The 20,349-nt window shown below is 42.8% G+C and overlaps 2 long non-coding RNA genes across 2 annotated transcripts; both read right to left on the minus strand.

Annotated features, from left to right (window-relative positions):
- Positions 1–3,504: 3,504 nt before the first annotated feature.
- Positions 3,505–4,866, minus strand: LOC112939395 (uncharacterized). The gene is made up of 3 exons (XR_003243082.2): positions 4,142–4,866; positions 3,812–4,018; positions 3,505–3,735 (listed from the first exon to the last, which is right to left on the minus strand). It is a non-coding gene; the product is annotated as an uncharacterized lncRNA (long non-coding RNA).
- A 98-nt stretch (positions 4,867–4,964) lies between these two features.
- Positions 4,965–6,283, minus strand: LOC136357131 (uncharacterized). Its single transcript, XR_010742227.1, has 3 exons — positions 6,125–6,283; positions 5,428–6,047; positions 4,965–5,217 (listed from the first exon to the last, which is right to left on the minus strand). It is a non-coding gene; the product is annotated as an uncharacterized lncRNA (long non-coding RNA).
- Positions 6,284–20,349: the final 14,066 nt, after the last annotated feature.

Here is a 20,349-nt window from a genome sequence, read left to right on the forward strand (position 1 = left end):
GGTTTCAAATCATCCAAACAAGTCCTCCAAATTAATCATTTGGGTTAATATAGTCCTTAGACGCACAAAAAAGTGCCACGTGAGCATGCCAAGTCATCATCGCATGTAGCGGTATGAATGAGATGACCACTCTACCCTTATATACCATATAAAAAAGAAAGAAAAAACACAAATAGAAAAAAATAACAGGCCAGCAGCAATCGTAAGTTGACAATTCTAAAACGATCATACACGTGTAAAAACATTTATATTCTTTTTTTTTCTTTCTTTTCCATGTGGTATATAAGGGTAGAATGGTCATTTCATTCATACCGCTGCATCTGAGGATGACTTGGCATACTCACGTGGTACTTTTTGTGGGTCTAAGGACTATATTAACCCAAATAATTAATTTGGAGGACTTGTTTAGACGATTTAAAACTTCAAGGACTAAACTGAGCCCAAAGAGAAACTTCAACGACCATATTATCTATTCACCCTTTTTTTCTATACTCCCGCCGCCAGCAGATAGATCGCATCCTCCTCCTGGTTTCCACGTGGCTTTTCCAGGCCCTTTTTCTCCTTGTCTCGGTTCCCACAAGATCAGTTAAAAAATTAAAAATTTACTGCAGTTGTTCAATTCAGTAACAAAATTATAAATTACTTAACATATAAATATTTCGAATTGTGATCTCTATCACGAGTAAAAAAATTACTTGCCATAAAGAAACACATCTCGGCCCTCTCTCCTCTGTTACCAGTAAAAGAATTACTTAAAATTAATTACTCAAGAACCTAAGAACATCAGTATACGTTTTTCTCTCGTGCATGCATCCCTTTGCTCCCCTTGTTCCCTAGTAAAAAAATTACTCTCAACCTTTTTAACCGGCCGTTTCCGTTCTCCCCGCCCACATCTATGGGAAGAAAAAATCTTCTTGTCAAAGTGAAATTTTTACTAAAACGTATTTTTTGATATATGATAGTAATGTTTTTACTAACAAGTATATTTTTTAAACGAAAGATCCGGTAGCAATTTATTTTCTCATAGGTATTATATGCACAAAGGCTACATATTAAATAATATATTTATTCCGATTTGAACCACATACATTGTAGTTAATTTTTTTCATCACGATAATAATTTTGTTACTCTGCATATTTTTGCATTAAGTCAATCTGGGTAAAAAAATTACTTTGACATGAGAGTTACACATTTTATATTACAATGAAGGAAACGAAAGTAGGCAAGATTTAGCCAGCCATTAGCGTCGATCTAGCCGACTTGTTCATCTGCAGTCCAGGAACGATCGGATCAGATGGAGCCACAGACGGTCTTCCGTGAGATCCGATCTGTGGCCACAAGACGGTGACAGACGGTGAGACCGGCCGAACCTGGCACACATAATGAATCGCACACAGAAGAAATCCAGCAATTCGCACGGAATAAGCATCACTGCATTAGTACAAATTTGAAACTCAATGACTAGGAAGTAGGAACCGATTGTAGCTACATCTAGCGCCATCATACATGGAGGAAGGGGATGTTAACAGCTTTGTCGAAGGCCTCCATCCCCATCGACGGCGACCTGAGAGGCGCGGCCAGCGCCAGTCACTGGTCGCCGGGCCTGCAGTCCATTGTTGCTGCCCGCCGAACGAGGTCGATCGTGACCTTCGCCACCCCAGAGAAGGGACGTTGCAGCATTGTTTGCATAAGTGTACAACCTACTATCCTATCAAATCAAATATCATCATGAGTGCTGACTTACATAACGAATCGAGAGCTCAAAATACAAGAACTAAAAATAGATCAAATCCAGCCCAAAAAAAATAAAGATTTGCTTTGAAGACCAAAGAACAACACAAATGCACCAGAGAAGACCGTGTTCCAATGAAACTTGCAGATCCCATCTGATCTGGTTTGTCTTTCTTGCATGAGGCACTACCAATTTTGAGAACAAATGCACGCCGCGTGACGAACCCACGCTGGCAGGGGATTTCGATCTTCATCGTTGTCAAGCCATCTGCTCCTCACCATGCAAGCCACAGCGCGTATACGAGCGAGGTCGCGACAATACCCCACGCTGGCTGGCGCATGGATTGAACTGACACACACTGGCCACTTCTTCCTAGCCCACCGCTCTGGCCACCGGCCGGAGCGAGGCGTTGTTGCCGGCCGGAGTCCGTCCCCATCAACGGATCTGAGAGACACATCCACCTGCGGGCCCACCGTCACCCATCGCAATACCAGAACAACCCCACTCGCTGGAGGAGGAGGATGAAGGTTGCCTCCGGCGTCTCCTCATTGACGCTGGCCAGCCCGTCGCCGCTCTGGATCCCAGATGCCAAAAAAACGGAGAAGGAATGGGGAGAGAGAAAGTGGAAATAAAAAGTTGAGCTGCTGCACAAATATATAAATAGAATTATTGGCATGAGTAAAAAAATTACTCCCATTTGAACATGAGAGGATATGGTGGGGTGCGGGGATGTTGGTGGGAGGCGCGAGTAAAAAAATTACTAGGATCGGGTGAGGATGGTGTGAGGAGTGCCACGAAGCTACGTAGCATTTAAGGTGCCATATAGTAGTTCTATATATGTATGTGTGTATATACACACACATACACACATAAATAGATACATACAAACATACATACATACAGCTAAACCGCACCCAGGATGCATAATAACTAAAACGCTCTCCTCACATACCCCTTCACTCACCCCCGACCCCCCACCCCCACTCCTCACCTGTCCTGATTTTTCTTCCCTCGTCCTTCTCTTAGCAAATGATTTACTGTCCTGATTTTTCTTCTCTCGTCCTTCTCTTAATAAATAATTTACTTTCAGTTGATTTCCCCTTTCAGTAAATATATTACTCTACTGATTTACTCTTTTAGTTGATTTCTTCGTTCAATAGATATATTACTCCCTATTGATTTCTTAGGAGCACAAATTGTGTTGTCACCCTCAGGGTATATCAAGTACGTGCAAATTGCATATATACTTGCAGAATGCAAGATTAAATGGCAGGAGATGATTGGCTATACGCAAACTTTTGTTCTTTAAGTATATAATTTGTTTCACGAGGACTTGGATCTGGTGAACCATTAATGGCTGTATATGCATTAAATATTTAGATCAGATAGTACATGGAATATGAAAAACTCGATAGTTGCAGTTGTTCCGAAGGGACAAGTCGCTCTCCTCTACTGACCGGAGACAGTACTTTTAAAAATAAAAACTCGATATATACTTCTGGGCAGCAGATTAGAGGGAACAGAGCCCTCGTCCCGAGGGGGTATGATAGTAGTTCTCCACCCTTATCTCATTCCTGATTTTTGTACTTGCTCTCAATAAATCATTTACTCTCAGTCTCCTCTCAGTAAAAACTCTTGATATGGCAACAAATATTAGTTCAGTCTTCTCTTAATAAATAAATTACTTTGTGCCTTTTCATCATCCATCTTCCTTGAGTAAATAAATTACTCTTAGACTTTTTCTTTTCAGGAAATAAATTACTCTGCAGGAGTAAAATATTTATGCACATCCAGAAAATGTTTGGACAGGATTTAGTATTACAACGACTGTTTGATCACACACGCAATGCGATAGATTGGTAGAATGCACAAAAACAAATAAAAAATTACAACACCAACAATGATGGATATGGCTGGCACTAGACTCAGTCACCATCCACAAGAAAATCAATCCACCAGCTGATGGTCTAGCACTACTATTCCCATCATTGTTTATCCAATTCTGCAAGAGTGAATTAGATCGGTTGTTATGATGTAGTAGTAACTGATGGAAGCAATGACAAATTGACAATATTTACCACAAGAACTTGACTGAGTGGTATCTTAAAATATGAAACCAGCTGTGGTGTCGACATATTCAGAGTAACATTACTCTATTGGATAGGACCATATGTAGTGAGCAGTGAGCAATTTTTTTTTAAAAAAGAATAGATCTGTTATGTTGCTGCTTGGTAGAGGGCGGTAAGGCCACAGGCGGTACGTCGGTAAGCTACCGGCCAGTCCATCTGCTTTGTTCAATCACAAAATTTGAGAGAATTGCCATCCAATCAAGCTCCTTGATTTTTCACGTATTGAAAATTTCAAAACGAATAAAATAAAGGAGCTAGCTCAGTTGCAAGCAAACGTACCTTGTAGCTAGCCGACTCATCGTGATGTACGCAGCTCCCTGCCCATGCAGGATTGATGTCATCAACGGGGCTGACCCACCGCAACAGAACCAACGCTCATTCAAAAAAAAAAGAGTAAAATTCACAAAACTACATGTTTTATGGATCAAGTTGCAGAAAACCACACATATTTTGACACTTAACACTTGAGTACGTATATTTTGGTAGTTTAGTTTCACAATACTACACTATTGATGAATGGATTCAGCCGTAAGATGACGTGGTTGTTCCATTTAGGATGAGGATGTGGTATCCTATTAATTTCGTGCGATGGCTGGTAATAGGATGCCATGTCTTCATCTTAGGTGAAACAACCACTTCATCTCACGGGTGAATCCATTCATCGAATATGTGGTTTTGTGAAACTACACTACCGGAATATATGTACTTAAGTGTTAAGTGTCAAAGTGTGTGTAGTTTTCAACTTGGACCACAGAACGTGTAGTTTTGTGAAATTTACTCTATAAAAAAATACACATCACCACCGCTCATGGATAAAAAAAAATTGAACATTCTTACAATCAATAGGATCATATGCAGTGTGCAGTTCAAAAAAAATGTATCGATTTGCTCAGTTGAACCACAAAATTGCAGAGAATTGCTATCCAATCAAGCTCCTTGAGATTTCATCTATCCAAAATTTCAGAAGAAGAAAATAAAGGAGCCAAAAAAACATAGCCCAGTTGCAACCCAAAACACCATAGCTACGGTAGCATCATCCCAAGCACGCACATATATATATATATATATATATATATATATATATATATATAAAATCACAACTGTATCTTGCGAGAAATCAAGAATTGCTTCAATTAGAAGCAGAAAATCACAAATTGCATCTTTAACAAAAAAAAAAAAGTAACTACGAACTGGGTGCATTTTAATAATGAACCATGATTAATTTCTTATAAAGCTCTCAACAATAAACCATGAATGGAAATAATGGTACCTTCACTGTAAAGGGAAACTAACCTTCAGATCTTCTTGCTCTCATAGACATTTTGTCGAACATGCTGTGAGCAGGGAGAGGGCACCTAGAGTGGAGGAACAACCAAAGCACCGATTAGAAACAAAAAGCAAAAAACAAATGTGATGCATGTACACAAGCCAAATTTCAATCCATCTGGTGACAAAGAGTAGCAGCTGCCATTGCCATAGCAATCAAAATCAGCAACAACAACAACAATGCACAGAAGAAAATATTTAGGGTGGTAGAGTACAGGATGTAAAATTGGGATTTTTACCTTGCTCGGCTTCTACTGCAATTATTCGTTTCTCTTGCTTGAGCCCTGCAGCCAAACTCTGTACTCTGCCAGCAGCACCATCCTTTGACAACGACATCTACATGAGGGGATCCCTGCTGTTACGTGCAGCTTATGGCCATAGTAAAGAAGAACCTTCATAGAGTTAGCATTAGCATAACCAGAGAACAGGAATTAGAATAGCAACAAGAAAACAATAAGCTACCAGTTCATGTGCCGCCTCCCCCGTCGTGGCTGTGGGTGCCGCATGCGTCTGGGCCAGCACCTGTTCGTCCCCAAGCTGTCCAGGATCAAGGTAGCCACCATGCCGCCGTATCGAGCCCGCAGGCCGTCAGTCACAGTGTAGATCCCAGTGGATGCCGTCCTCCCTCACGCCTGACCTCCTTGTACGGTGGAGCCTCATCGCCGACCATCTCGTTGTCAGCATCGACATGGATGACGATTTTCTCGTGCAGCTGTGAATCGGCCTCCTCGTGGATGCTGCCTCCGCTGCTTGGCCGTGCACGCCGTCGTCGAGGTTGCCGCTAGATGCAGGCACCATTGTCGGCAACTCATCTCGCTGACGCCAATTACCCATCGCCGTGGCTGCAAGGAGACCATCGCTAGATAAAAAAAAAGGGAGAAAGTAAATTGAAAAGCCAGAAAATGGTGGGTTGCGATGGATGCCGTCGCCCCTCACCGATGGATCTCGTCGCCACCACATGGAGCTCCGCCTCCATGCTATCGCCCTGACGAGCCAACCGCACGGGAGAAACCACTTACACCCGTCTCCACCTGCTTCTCATCGTCTCTTGTTATGATCACTATTTTCTCTGATCCAGAAAAAAAGGAAGAGAAGGGAGTGTGAATGGGAGAATTGGTTGGATACGATAGAATGATTGGTTATGGACGGTATAAATACTCATGCTTTAACGTGGTAAAAAAAAAACTATCTTTGTTGTCTTGTGTGTCGCTTCATGCTTGCTGGTAAATATAATTTGTTAAAAAAAATACTAGACGACATTGTCTTATATGGTGCACTATTGTGGTTGTCTAATTAGTAAAATTTTAACTGCCAAAATTTGATGGATGTGGTTTAGCCGGGATCAGTGTGCATGGTGTGCTGTTGAGCTATGGGTGGGACGTGGGGGTGTATCACACGTAGTTTAATATGTAGCGCCCTAGGTGCTGTATAGTATAGTAGTTCTTTGTATAAATATATACATATATTACAATTCCTTCGGACTTCGTAATTATTGTTTCTGTCATATACTACTTCATCTCAGAAGAAGGACCAGCTTGAAGAAGAGGCTTTCCGTCATAATAGAATTCTCCCGCGGGATCAATAATCTGCTCGTTGATGAATCCCATCAGTTGTTCTTGAATAACCCTTATGAAATCTGCGTGGGTGAGGTTTTCCCTCATGTAAATCACCTGTCATTTAAAAAAAATGAGATTTAAATATATGAAATCAATAAGATAATGGAGACATAATTAATGTATGAATAATTTTACGTATTTAGGCAGTGGATATACTCGCAGACGTAATAGCCACACCAGTAATTCCCATGATCCTGGTTTGCACACTGGAGGAGAAATGACAAGAGATTTAATATACATTTTCTTTTAGAACAAATTAATGATTCAATATAATATTGGAGCATGTACTCACTGGAAAATTAAACCTTCGGCTAAGTTTTTTTTTTCCAAGTCCTGGGGACCAATTGACAGAACCGATCCCATGCCCTATGTACAGTTGCAAGCCAGGATTAATTATTATCCGAGATCCGCATAGTACTAATAGAAAAATTCATAATGACAGTGAAATAGATGGCATTACCTATCTATCACTTCGAAAATCTTTGTAAAAGTAGACTCTGGTTTATCAATTGAGTCGTAGACATGGACTCTGCATGAGTTAAGGTCGAAAAGAAATAGGACCCAGTGGAATCTGCACATTGCGTGAGATGATATATATGAAACTGTATATATACGAGAAGGAAATTTGAACGAACGGTAGTAAAAACTCACAATGTGTTGTAGGGCAGTAGTATGAACGTCTTTAAATGCTGCTACACCAGAAAATGGATGATATTATCCTCTGTGTCTCGCTCAAAGTCTTTTATCATGCGCGTGTTAACTTTGCGGGGGTCCATGAATCCAGTATTGTAATTTCCCCGCCTACGACACAGTTGAATCTCCATTCTACAACAGACTAAAGGAATTTTTATGAGCTACATACAAGGAGCTAAGGAATGCCAAAAATTGAACTATAAACAATACTTTACAAAACCCATGCGCTGAGAAGAGAGACTTCGAGGGCATCCAGCTGGTATAAGTCGAAGACATCCTTGTGGAGGATCCACAGAACATCTCCTTGGAAGTAATCTGCGTTTCTTACCCTCGCTCCGAACATCTCTCTACCCCTCGATGATTTTTCCATGTACCATTGATGGTACCAGTACATCTGTGTAGGGAGGGTGTTCACTTGATCAGGCTTGACAAGCAGTTCATCGAGGGTAAATTTGTACTTCAATTCGGCCTTTTCGATAGGTGTGTCTTGAAGCAATCGCTCCCTCTTTGGTCCTGTCTGTTTCGTCCATTGTCTTATCTCTTGTTCGCCAGGTGGCAACAACGGCTCAACGTCTTGTTGTGGTTGATGCCCCAGCTGAGGGAGTGCTTTGGACTCTCTTCCTCTAGACTTCATAATAATAGCCTTCTTCATTGTTCGATCATAGTCCAAAAGTACGATCTCTTTGACCGGTGCGCTTATCTTCAGAAAGAACTGCTTAGTCGTCGGGTCTATAGGAATCTTCTTTTCTGGACTCCGAGGCTTGAAGTGTACCTTCACTTCCGCTGCAACAGATTCGTCGATCTCCTCCGGAGTGCAGTCATACGCCCTTTTCTTGAGAGCGGGGAGCCTTGGCTCGTCAAGTTTTGCCTTCTTATTTGAACTTGACAGCGCGGGATGAGTTTGGCGGGACCTTGACTTGGTAGCAAGTGCAGGCGGAGGAGTTGGTGCCCGCGGACACGACGGTGCAGACGTAGGAGGTGGAGGAGGCGGAGGAGCCGAAGGAGACGGTGCAGGCGGAGGAGATGGAGGAGCGGATGTCCTTTATTGCCTGGGAAACATGATGTACCTCTTCCGCCAGAGTATAATGGCGTGGGCTGTGTCTCCTAGTTTCGTCTCCCCGTCTCCTCCGGGGATGTCCAGCTCGAAATCCTCGATGGTTCGTTCCACCAGCTCTATCTTGAGCCTCGTGTGTCCAGGTGGAATCGAGTTGCAATGGTATGTCCCTGTGTATCCAGGTGGAATCGACCTACAATGGTATGTCCCTGAAGGGTCCATTGGTATGGCCATGCCTGACACCACCTTCATGAGAATTGACGTTATTAATTAGTAATCAACCTATGTAACAACTTCCGCAGTTTACAATTCATATATCGTAAAACTACGAGCATACATTGATTGACAACTACAGGATGCCCGCTGTGTGATCTCATCAACAGGGCAGTGGGGTTCATCGTGAGCTGCCACTACTTCCATGCTCTGTGATCCTTCTTGCCCCATTGATGCGCAGCTGCTGCGGTTGCTTAAGGGGCTCACCATGATGGGCAGAATGGACGGTTGTGTATCCTGACCCCGCTGTTCAGCCAGGCGTTGGCCCACCTGTCTTGACACCTCCTCCTGCATCCTTGCCTCGTAGTTTGAGACCCTGTACTCAAGATCTACGATCTTAGCCTCGGTATCTCTCTTGCTCCTCATGCGACTCCTATATGTGTGGATGTCCTCTTGAAATCCATATTTGGAAGGAACCACGCCTAGATGGACTTTCAATGCATTACAAATAATTTACATCATCCATACAACAACCTATGTCACTGTCTTCCTCATGTACTTTCTCCTCACTATTGTTCCTTCGCTATGATTGTTACGTGAGTAAGGGGTGTCCTCCTTTGATAGGAGGGTGCTCGAGTCGACCGTCACCGCGAACGGAGGTTGCTCCTCAAACTGATTGTAATTTTCGTCAGTCTTATCGTCGACTCCAACGATTTTCCTTTTGCGTGGGAGAAACACGTAGCGTCTTGGCTCGTCGGGCCATTTTCCCTTCTTTGGTTTGCTATCCATGTCCTTCACGTAGAAAACTCGTTACAACATTGGCTAGGATGAATGGTTTGTCTGAGTATCCAACCTTGTTAAGGTTAACCGTTGTCAACATGCTGTCATCAATCGTTAGGCATGAGGACCTAACCCATTAGCACGAAAACAGAGGGACCTTCAGGGGTCCATAGTCTAGTTCTCATATATTGTCATGACATCGTAATACGTGCTAGTGGTACCATCATATCTCATGGCAACGATACGAACAACACTGTTCTGGTTCATGCTCTTTCTATCTTGGGCTCTTGTGTAAGATATGTACGCATTGATTTCATATCCTTGGAATGTCGAGATCGAGCAGGATGGTCCCCTAGCCAAGAAAGCTAGTTGTCGGTCAATCGTCTCATTACCCATGATGTGTTGTCGCAGCCAGGCGGGCAAAGTATCAATATTATGGCGTGTAATCTAGGCATTGGACTTGCCATTGATTTCTGAGTGAACAATCGCCAGGTGCTCCTCGATGTAAGGAGCCACCAATGAAGATTGCTGTAAAACCATGAAATGTGCTTTATGGAATAAATTGTTGTCTACATTCATAATTGCTCTCCTTCCAAGAGTGCCCTTTCCCCCGTAGTCTCCCCTCATGGCTTGATTCGAGTACCCCGATTGGATGAAGGTCTTCAAGAAAATGTACGCAGAACTCAATGATCTCCTCTGTTCCATAACCTTTGACGATGCTTGCTTCCGGATGAGAACGGTTATGAACGTACTTCTTTAGAACGCCCATGTGCCTCTCGAAAGGAAACATGTTGTGTAGGTACACAGGACCGAGAATACCGATCACTTTCACAAGGTGACATAGAAGATGCGTCATTATATTGAAGAATGATGGTGGAAAGATCAACTCAAAGCTGACAAGGCATTGCACCACGTCCTCCTGAAGGGCTGCTAAACTGTCTGGATCGATGATCTTCTGCGAAATTGCGTTCTTGAAAGCACATAGCTTTGTTATTGTTGCCCGAATATTATTAGGAAAGATACCACGAATTATAATAGCAAGCAGGCAAGCAGCTGTGTCATCAACACGTGGCAGTCATGAGACTTTAGGTTTGTGAACATCTTCTCCGTCGTGCTTATTATTCTCTTTATATTCGAGGAGTATCTAAATGGTACCTTGATGCTCTCTCTGAGCATTGAAACATACTTTCCTACTCTTCCTTGCTCAGGGCGTAGCTGGCTGGACTCAAGTAATGGCTTCCTTTCTCCTTCGGTTACGTATGAAGGCCCTCACGCTGTTCCGTATGCTTGAGATCATTATGTGCTTCGAGTGTATCTTTTGACTTCCCATATATACCTAGGAAGCCCAGAAAGTTGACGCAAAGGTTCTTAGTGAGGCGCATCATGTCGAGTGCGTGGCGGACGTCCAAGACTTCCCAATAGGCCACATCGCCACGTCACCATTTTCACTCTCGATGGGTTGGCTTTCGGGTCCCTTTCCAAATACTACTTTCAGATCATTCACCATAGTAAACACAGATTTTCCGTTGTGATGTTTAGGCTTAGTACGGTGGTCTGCCTTCCGTTCGAAGTGATTGCCTTTCTTCCGTATAGGGTGGTTTGCAATAAGGAATCGACGATGGCCCATGTACACAACCTTTCTGCAATGTTTCAGATACGTACTTTCAGTTTCATCCATAGTGAGTGCAAGCCTTGTACTCCTTGTTTGACTGTCCGGATAGGTTACTAAGTGCAGACCAATCGTTAATGGTAACAAACAGCAACGCTCGTAGGTTAAATTGCTCCTGTTTGTCCTCATCCCACACAGGGACACCTTCTTTCCTCCACAGCACTTCCAGATCTTCAACCAATGTGCTTCCACCAATAAAGTACAATAGAGCATCTTATAATTCAGCTCAAGCTTGGAGTGTGTGAGTAAAGTGAAGTGAAGAGCTCCTTTTATAGGCAGGTATGACAGTTGTAGAGCATGCAAAATGTCTGAACTACCCCACAACCGCCATCAGGAGATGATCTGGGATGTCCATGCCAAACCCTAGCCTGAACGGCTGAGATTGGGGTTCAGTCGAACCAGGGGTTCGGCCAGACCCTGGTCTGTCCCAACAGGCCCAGAACTTGGCCTATGTCTCTCCCTCAGCCCGCCTTATCCATTTACAGGAGAGATGGGCCCATTTTCTGATGGTTCGATGAAGTTTAAAGCCCACTCTTGGATGGATAAAAGTATTTCTTCACTTAAGTCTAGATTGCACCCCAACTTTGGCGGTTTATTACCTGCATGCAAATATACACCAACACTCGTGGAATATATAGAAGTAAACCTACCACTATGTTGGATGTGTCATTTATTATGTTTTGTGCTGGTATTGGCGGCATAATTGGCATTTAACAGCCGCCAACAACATTTTAAATGGATTTGGGATGACATGGAGGAAGGCGCCTATCAGAAGAGCGACAAAGATGACACCGAGACGGAAGACTATATTGTACTTATTTCTAACTATTCTAACGATTTTTAAATTAACTTAGTTTTTATTCTTTTATCTTAATTTTCTATATTACTTTTTTCCTTTGTGATTTTAATTTATTGTACTTATTTCTAGCTAATTTAACTATTTTTCAATTAAATTAGTTTTCTATTCTTTTATATAAATAATCATAAAATAATTATACAATAATGCCACATATTATTCATTTTTTCATTATTTTTAAATTTCTAAACATACCTTCAATGTATTATATTTTTCTCTAACTATTTTATTAAATTAACTAAGTTTTTCTATTCTTTTATCTTATTGTTATATATTTTTCCTTTGTCATCTCTTTTATAACATATTTATCCACATTCTTTTAACCTAATTTTCCTCAACAAATTTTCTCTCATCATTTTCCACCATAAACCTTGTTGGAGACAGTATTTGTATACAAACAAAGCTATAAATGTAATATGCTAAGCATGCATCATTAGAGAATGGAGTTGCTAAACTTTTCGATCACCAAAACAGTTTCACCAAAAATTTTGGCAGCACCTTCCTCCCTTACACCTCCAATTTGCAGCAATGGCTCAGGCTGGAGGAGGAATAAGGAGTATAAAAAGGTGGAGATCTTTAGTCCCGGTTGGTAAGATGTAAATAATCTTTGGTGATAATATACAAATTGGTGACTAAAGATCTAAAGTGGGGATCTTTAGTCTCGGTTTGTAACTAACCGGGACTAAAGATCCCCGGCCCCCTAACAAGCCCCTGACAGGCCCTGTCAGGGGACAAATTGGGACTAAAGGTCACTTAGTCCTGTTGGAGTTTTAAACAGGGACTAAAAATGTCCCGGTTCTTTTTGGAACCGAGGCTATTATGGTTTTCGTCCGACCTAGTAAAGATCAGTTCTCCAGTAGTGGTAGCAGACATTGGAGGGAACATGCAAGCCTGCAAGTAATTTTTTGAGAGAATTCCTTATATGTCACTCGAAATTATCCCGTTCCCTTATATGCCACTTAAAATTGGCTCTTTTCCTCTGCCACTGGTTTAATATTGCCCACCCTCATGTGCCACTGCTGTCACTCCTCTAGCTCTTCACTGTTAATTTCATGTTAAAAAGACCTATTTGCCCTTATAGCAACGTTGCTATAGAACCAGTTGTAGCAATTAGGTTAAATTTGGCAAGCTATTTGCATGACAAAATGAAGTTGGTTGATATGTATATGTATGCAGCATTTTAGTACTAATATAGCTATTGGACATTAAAAATGAATTTTTGCATCACCACATACAGTACCATCACATATGAATTTCCAACAAAAGACTGAAAAATCAGATTTTCCACTAAATGCCTGAACATGCATTAAATATTGAGGTCAGTAAATATTACATGGTCATGACATAAATGTTTAAATCACCACATATTACCTCTCATTACAGATTCACAGTGCATTTATACAAAAAAAAAACTACATACAACACCAAAATGCATCGCTACCATAAATTGCTGCCTTCTCTAGGATCACCACCGCGCACAGCCACAGCAGCAGCTACTGCCTCAACCTGGCGCAGCCGCCGCCGCTGCCGCTGTGAGCAACTGAGCACCCCAGTCGACACTGACACAATGAGCAGTAGCAGCCGCCGCCGCCGCGGGAGACGCAACCTCCAGCTCATCGGGCAGCAGCAGCAGCCGTCGCGGGCGCCGCAGTCACATCACCTCAAGCCGCTGCAGCCGCCGCCGTGGGCGCCATAGCCTCAAGGCGTAGCAGCAGCCGTTGCCGTCACAGACACCGCAGCCACCGCCTCAAGCCGCAGCAGCAGCCGCCGCCGCCTCCAGGCGCCGCTTCCCAGCACGAGCTGTGGACGTGGCCGTGGCCCTAGCCACCTCCCACATCGCGGCGGTTGCCGAAGGCCGTCAACACGAGAGCAGGAGCTTAGGGTTTGGGGATGGCTGATGTGGTTTGGGTGAGTTTGGATTTGATTTCACTTGGGCCATGGCCTCAATTTGTACCAAAGGGCATCTTGGATATTTATGAAAAAAAAAATCTGACAACTCACTAAATCCTATCAACGGTGAAAGCTGGAGGAGTGAGGGCAGTGGCATATGAGGTGAGCAATTTTAAACCAATGGCATATAGGGAAAGAGCCAATTTTAAATGGTATATAAAGAAACGGACCAATTTAAAGTGGCATATAGGAATCTATATTTGTAAAATCAGCCGGTCTCTCCACCAGCTTGATTGATCGATCTGACTATCCTATATATATATATATATATATGGTTCTGACATGTGGCGCAAAGCAATAGGTGAAGACTCACGACGCGAGCAGGTCATGTTTCGTTCACACCAAACTTCTCCCAAACTCCCAATTTTTCATCACATCACATCTAAAATTTTCCTACTCACATAAACTCCTAACTTTTTTTTAAGCTACCAACTTTCCCAAAACTTCTCCCCAATTTTAGAAACTAAACATGACGCGACTCGGGAGATATCAGGAGAGAAGAAAAAAAATCAGAAGCTAGCGCGTGAGTGGATGAGTCACGCATCCAGCTGGGTCCCGCAGAAATAGGCATAGGCCTATCGTCGTGATAAGAGCACACGTCTGCCCGTTGCCTCCTCGTGTCTATTGGCCTGAGATGCACAGATGGCAAGCAAATCAGGTCGGGTCAGCTTGGCTGAACGCCTGAAAGCCCACAACAAACCATCTATCTCTCTTTAGTAGCTAAATCATGAGGACCATATTCAAAATAAATGAAAATAAATAAGTTATTTTAAAACCAAAATAAATACCTTTATACATATCACAAGTAAAAAAAAATCCAATTTTGAACGTTAAAATCATATTCATATCTAAATCTTTGTACACTTTAGTTCATTTGAAAATAAAATATCACATATTAAAAGATATTTTTTCTTAATAAAACACTTTCGTACGCAGTTTAATTTGAAGGCTTTCAGAATAATATGATTTAGTGCACACTAAGCCAGAGTTTAATACTCATTACAAAGTTTTTATCATAATCTATACTCTGAATAACACCTTAACAATATACACGGACTATAAACTACGTGTGCCAACTGGCACGCTAAATTTCTAGTTCTCTCTATTTTTTTCTACTGCTTACCTGAACAGTTTGTGGGGCGGCATGCCCTCCCATTGCCCAACAGCCTAGCAGCAGTGTATTGTCCTGCTATGATTTGGTTAGTTACAGAGTCTCAGTTTCGTATAGTTAACAAAAGCTCCTACTATTTATGTACTTCTTCCTCCGTATTAAATTATAGGAAAAAGTACGTTTTACCCTCCCGAACTATTGCGACAGTACGAATTACCCCCGAACCACAAAACCGGTTATATTACACCTCAAACTATTGATACCGGCTGAATTACCCCCCGACTCAAAACTGAGCGGTTTTGCTTCTACGTGGCATACACGTGGCGTCGACGTGGAAATCCAATTAGCAAAAAAAAAAAAGAAAATATAGGGCCCACCTTTCATTACTCTCACTGTCTCTCCCTCTTCTCCTTTGGACAGCGACGACCGAGGCAGCAAGCGCGCGCGGAGTCAGCAGCGGCGGTGGAGAGCGGCGGGGGCGGAGGAGAGGTGAGCGCGGTGGGGGCGCCGGAGAGGCGAGCGTGGCAGGGGCGGAGAAGGCGAGGCGGCGGCGGCGAGGCAAGGCGGGCGCGGTGGGGGCGCCGGAGGAGGCGAGGCAGCAGAGTGGCGAGCGTGGCGGCGAGGCGAGAGGCGGGGGTGGAGGAGGCTAGGCGGCGGCGGTGAGGCAGGGCGGCGCAGGTGCTGCGGAGGAGGCGAGCAGCGGCGGGGTGCGGCGGAGGAGGCGAGCGCGACGTCTTCCATTCGCAGACGCGGGTCGGTCGCCGGCGGTGGCAGCGGCGGGAGGAGGTAGGCGTTCACGGCGAATCCCCGCGACGTCGTCCCCCCGCCAACCGCCTCGTAGCCGCGCTTTGCTGCCCTCCGCCGCGACAGGGGGGCACGGGCGCCGTCACGCTCGCCGGCCACCGGCCGCCTCTCCACCACGCCCGCCGTGCCCCCGCCACGCCCGCCGCCTGCCCCGGCCCCACCACTCCCTGCCGTGCCACCCGCCGCCGCCGCCCACTGCCCTTCGACGCGTGCCTGAGAGAGAAGGGGGGAGGGGGAAGACTGAAGAGAGGTAATGACAGGTGGGCCCTATATTTTCTTTTGTTTTTTTTTGTGGATTGGATTTCCACGTCGACACCACGTGTATGCCACGTAGGAGCAAAACTGCTCAGTATTGAGTCGGGGGAGGGTAATTCAGCCGGTATCAATAGTTTGAGGTGTAATATAACCGGTTTTATGTTTCGGGGGGTAATTCGTACTGTCGCAATAGTTCGTGGGGGGGGGGGTAAAACGTACTTTTTCCTAAATTATAGGACGTCCTCCTTTTAAAAAAATTCAAACTTGATAACTTTTAATTATACTAACTATGCATGTTATATTACTTGATTTATATTTCAAAGTACTTTCATGTGATGCTAATTTTATATTTATTGGAGACATAATATGGGATAAATTAATGATCAAAGTATGTTATTGAAGACCGTGTAAAAAAAATATAGCCCTTGCTACTAGCATCCATTAGCCTTTTATCAGGCGACAGCGACATAATCATGCCACCGGCGCATCCACTTTGTAGCCTCTGTTGCATATCAATGTTTCTTTGTTCGTTAAAAGTATACTCCATGTGCAGATAAAAGGTTCCATATCCATCATTACAGCAGGTTGCTTGTTGAAAAGAAAAGCTCCGTTAGAGCAGGTACAATAGAATGACAAAGCAGGCTCCAAAAAATTTCAAGTCATCCAATTCTGATGTCGAGGAAAGAGAACTGAGGAGAGAGAGAGAAGCGAGCGCTTATTCTAGCGCTCCGCGGTAGCACTGCGTCCCACAAGTTGAGGGATAAAAAATGAGTTTTGTGGACCACACAACCACCCACACGATCTCATGTGGATCCTCTTCCCTAATGCCGCATCCGTTCCAAGCCAGCAACGCCGCAAACCGCCGCCGCCGCTCTGGATAGCAGTTGTCGTCACCGGCGCCCGCCGCCCGGCGGTGCAGGCCGCCCCGACTGCGGCGAACACAAGCAGCGTCGTTGCCGCCCCACGCCAGCAGCATATGCACTGGTTGCCCACGATGTCCGTGAGGTCAGACTTGACCACCCGGCAGCTGCTCCACCATGGTCCAAGCAGCACCTCAATCTCTTCAGGATCTTCACGAGTGTAGAGATCAAAGAAAGTAAAAGGAAACACCATGTATTGCTTTCAGAAGTTGTTGACAAAGTTGTGTGCATTCCGGAGGGAGTCGCGGATGGTGGCGGCGGGCCGGCGGCGGCGGAAGGGTTGTTTCTCCGGTTGTTTCACTGGTGGAGAAACCATTTTTCGTTGGTCGGCCGATTTCCACAATAGTCCCGGATCCAATAAAAACCAGGGCCAAATTTGGTGAACAGTATGGAGTAGCAACACAAAAGGGCACATGATGGTGTTCACTTTAGGTCATACATATTGATATGTGTATTCAATGTTAATTTTTTAATTTACAAGATACAGCCAATATAATAGCTAACATATTGTACTAGTTGGCTATAAAATGACATGGAGATTATTGTAGCCAGCAGACGGCTACACTATTAACCTTGCTCTTAGAGCAAGTACAATAGCAAGCTATAAACTAACTATAAACACATATCGAGAAGAAAAGAGAAGAGAGAGAAGAAAGCGGGCTACAGATTTGTAGCCAGCTGTAACACGGACTCCAAAACGTTATGTGTGTATGACAGGTGGGACCGGGTATTAATGGTGTAGTATATTTTTATAGTTAACTATTGTATGAATAGGCTATTAGATTAGCTATAGATGATTTAGAGCCCGTAGTTGGCTGTACTTTATTATGTGACTGAATACTCTTTTTATAATGCAGATGAGATTACTAAAATAACTTTGTAATATAGCATTCACCAGATTTATATTAAAGGAAGAATCTGCAGTGAGATACACACATATAATTTTTTCTTAAAAATTATTTCGAGGAACGTCTCTCCCTCCAAATCTCCGCTTTTCGAAGAATCGGTAAATATAACGAGTAGGTTGTGTTCGGCAGGTGAGTTTCCCAACTTGCTCCCCTCTTTTTTCACTCGCATGCTTTTTAAATTACTAAATGTTATGTTTTTTAAAGATTTTCTATAGGAAAGTTTAGAAAATCAATTAATCTTTTTTTAAAAAGCTAATACTTAATTAATCATGCGCTAAAGAGTCACCCCAGTTTATCTGCTGGAGATATTAGTTCGCAACCCAGGAAAACTAACGCACCAGGCTGTGAACGGGAGGATATTAAGCATGCTTAATTAAGTACTAGCTAAAAAAAGAAAAATAGATTAATATGATTTTTTGATACAACTTTCGTATAGAATTTTTTTTTAAAAAAACATACAGTTTAACTGTTTGAAAAACGTGTGCACGAAAAAAGAGAGATGAGTTGGGAAACGTGCACACGAAGAAGAAATTCTGTAATTATACAGATATTAGAGGCGGAAGGCATCCTACTATCAGAAATTCAGAATGGATCACCTGTCTGAACATTGAACTGAACCCTACTGTATGTGCGAACACCGACCAAATCAAGTCACACGCTGGAGAGGTTAGGTGTTAGATTTTCTAACCGGTACCCAGCAGCCATCACTGATGATTTCGATCATCATCGGTGTGGGTTGTAGAACCGGCACCTATAACATATATAAGTGCCGGTTCTACAACCAACTGCCATGTGGCTACCCATATATATGATGGTTCTTTACAATAACTGTCAATATAAGGTCAAATAGGTGTTAGTTATTGACCGTCGTCCACACGTGACAAAAATTAGAAGGGTTGGTTTGTGGTAGAAACTAGCACCTATATGTCGGTAAAAAAAATGATAGGACCTACCACTTTCACATATAATGTCACGTCCGGACACTCACTATAAATTTCCGAACTAATTTATGTATACAATCCTCATCCAGAAATCTGCCGGGTACACAAATCGACAATTTAATATACAGATTCATTAAATAATAATAATAATAATGTTCCGTGCTTATAAAAGAAAAAAAACAACAGCGGACAAACAATCTAGCATTGGTGGAGAAACCATATTTGGTCGGTCGGCCAATTTTCACAATAGTCATGGTTTCACTAAAGATGATATTTAGTCCCGGTTGGTGGCTACAGCGGGCATATTTGATCTTTAGTCCCGGTTGGTGATCATCTTTAGTCCCGGTTCTAAAGATGTCAGGCCTTGTCAGGCCCCCCAGGATCTTTAGTCCCGGTTGGTGGGATCTTTAGCCCCAGTTGGTAACACCAACCAGGACTAAAGATCCCCCTTTATATATGTCTTTTTCCTCCTCCAGCCCGAGCAAACTTCAAAATTTCTCCAAAAAAGAGGGGAGGTCGTGCCAAAATTTCTTGTGAAATTTTTTTGGTGATTATATACAAATTGGAGGTGTCTAAAAGGTTAGTAACTTCATCCTCCAATATTTTTTTTGTTGTTATATTACTTTTGGAGCTATGTTTCGCACATTTTTTTTTGTCTCCAAAACTTTGTTGTAAGTTGATGAGACAGAAAATTTGTGTGGGGAAGAAGAATATATAGGAATTTTGTTTGTTTACTTAAAAAAGTTTTATTCTCATAGTTTAAAATATAATGAAAATTAATCTTAAATAACAGAAAACAAACTAAATTGAAAATTAAAAGAAGTACAACACTAATATTAGTTTAAAACTTCAAAAATAATAAATAAGAATTGTTTGTTGGATTATTTTATAATTATTGTATGAATAATGATATGTCATTATTGTACGACTGTTGAAAGAGTTTTAAATTATTTTATCATTATTGTATGACTGTCATTATTGAACGAATATTTATTTATGTACGATTTTATTTTCATTTCATGTAGATGGATCGGCAATGGATGTACACTGACCGGCGGTCGAAAGAGTTTATTGATGGCGTGCATTATTTTTTGAGAGTGGCCGAAGCTAACAAGCATAAGGGTTTTATTTGTGGTCCATGCAATAAGTGCAAGAACCAGAAGGAGTATTCTGCATCTAGGACTATTCATTTCCACTTGTTTGAGTCGGGGTTCATGCCAAGCTATAATTGTTGGACATCCCACGGTGAGCAAGGGGTTGAAATGGAAGAAGATGAAGTGGAAGACGAGAACATTCCGGACTGGGCTCAGTACGCTGGATTTGAAGGAAATCAAACGGGCGAGGTGGACAGGGATGCTGACGATAACGACGCTGCGGATGATCTTGGTCAG

The sequence above is a fragment of the Oryza sativa genome, chromosome 6, assembly GCF_034140825.1.
Source record: "Oryza sativa Japonica Group chromosome 6, ASM3414082v1".
In the NCBI taxonomy this organism is placed as follows: domain Eukaryota; kingdom Viridiplantae; phylum Streptophyta; class Magnoliopsida; order Poales; family Poaceae; genus Oryza; species Oryza sativa.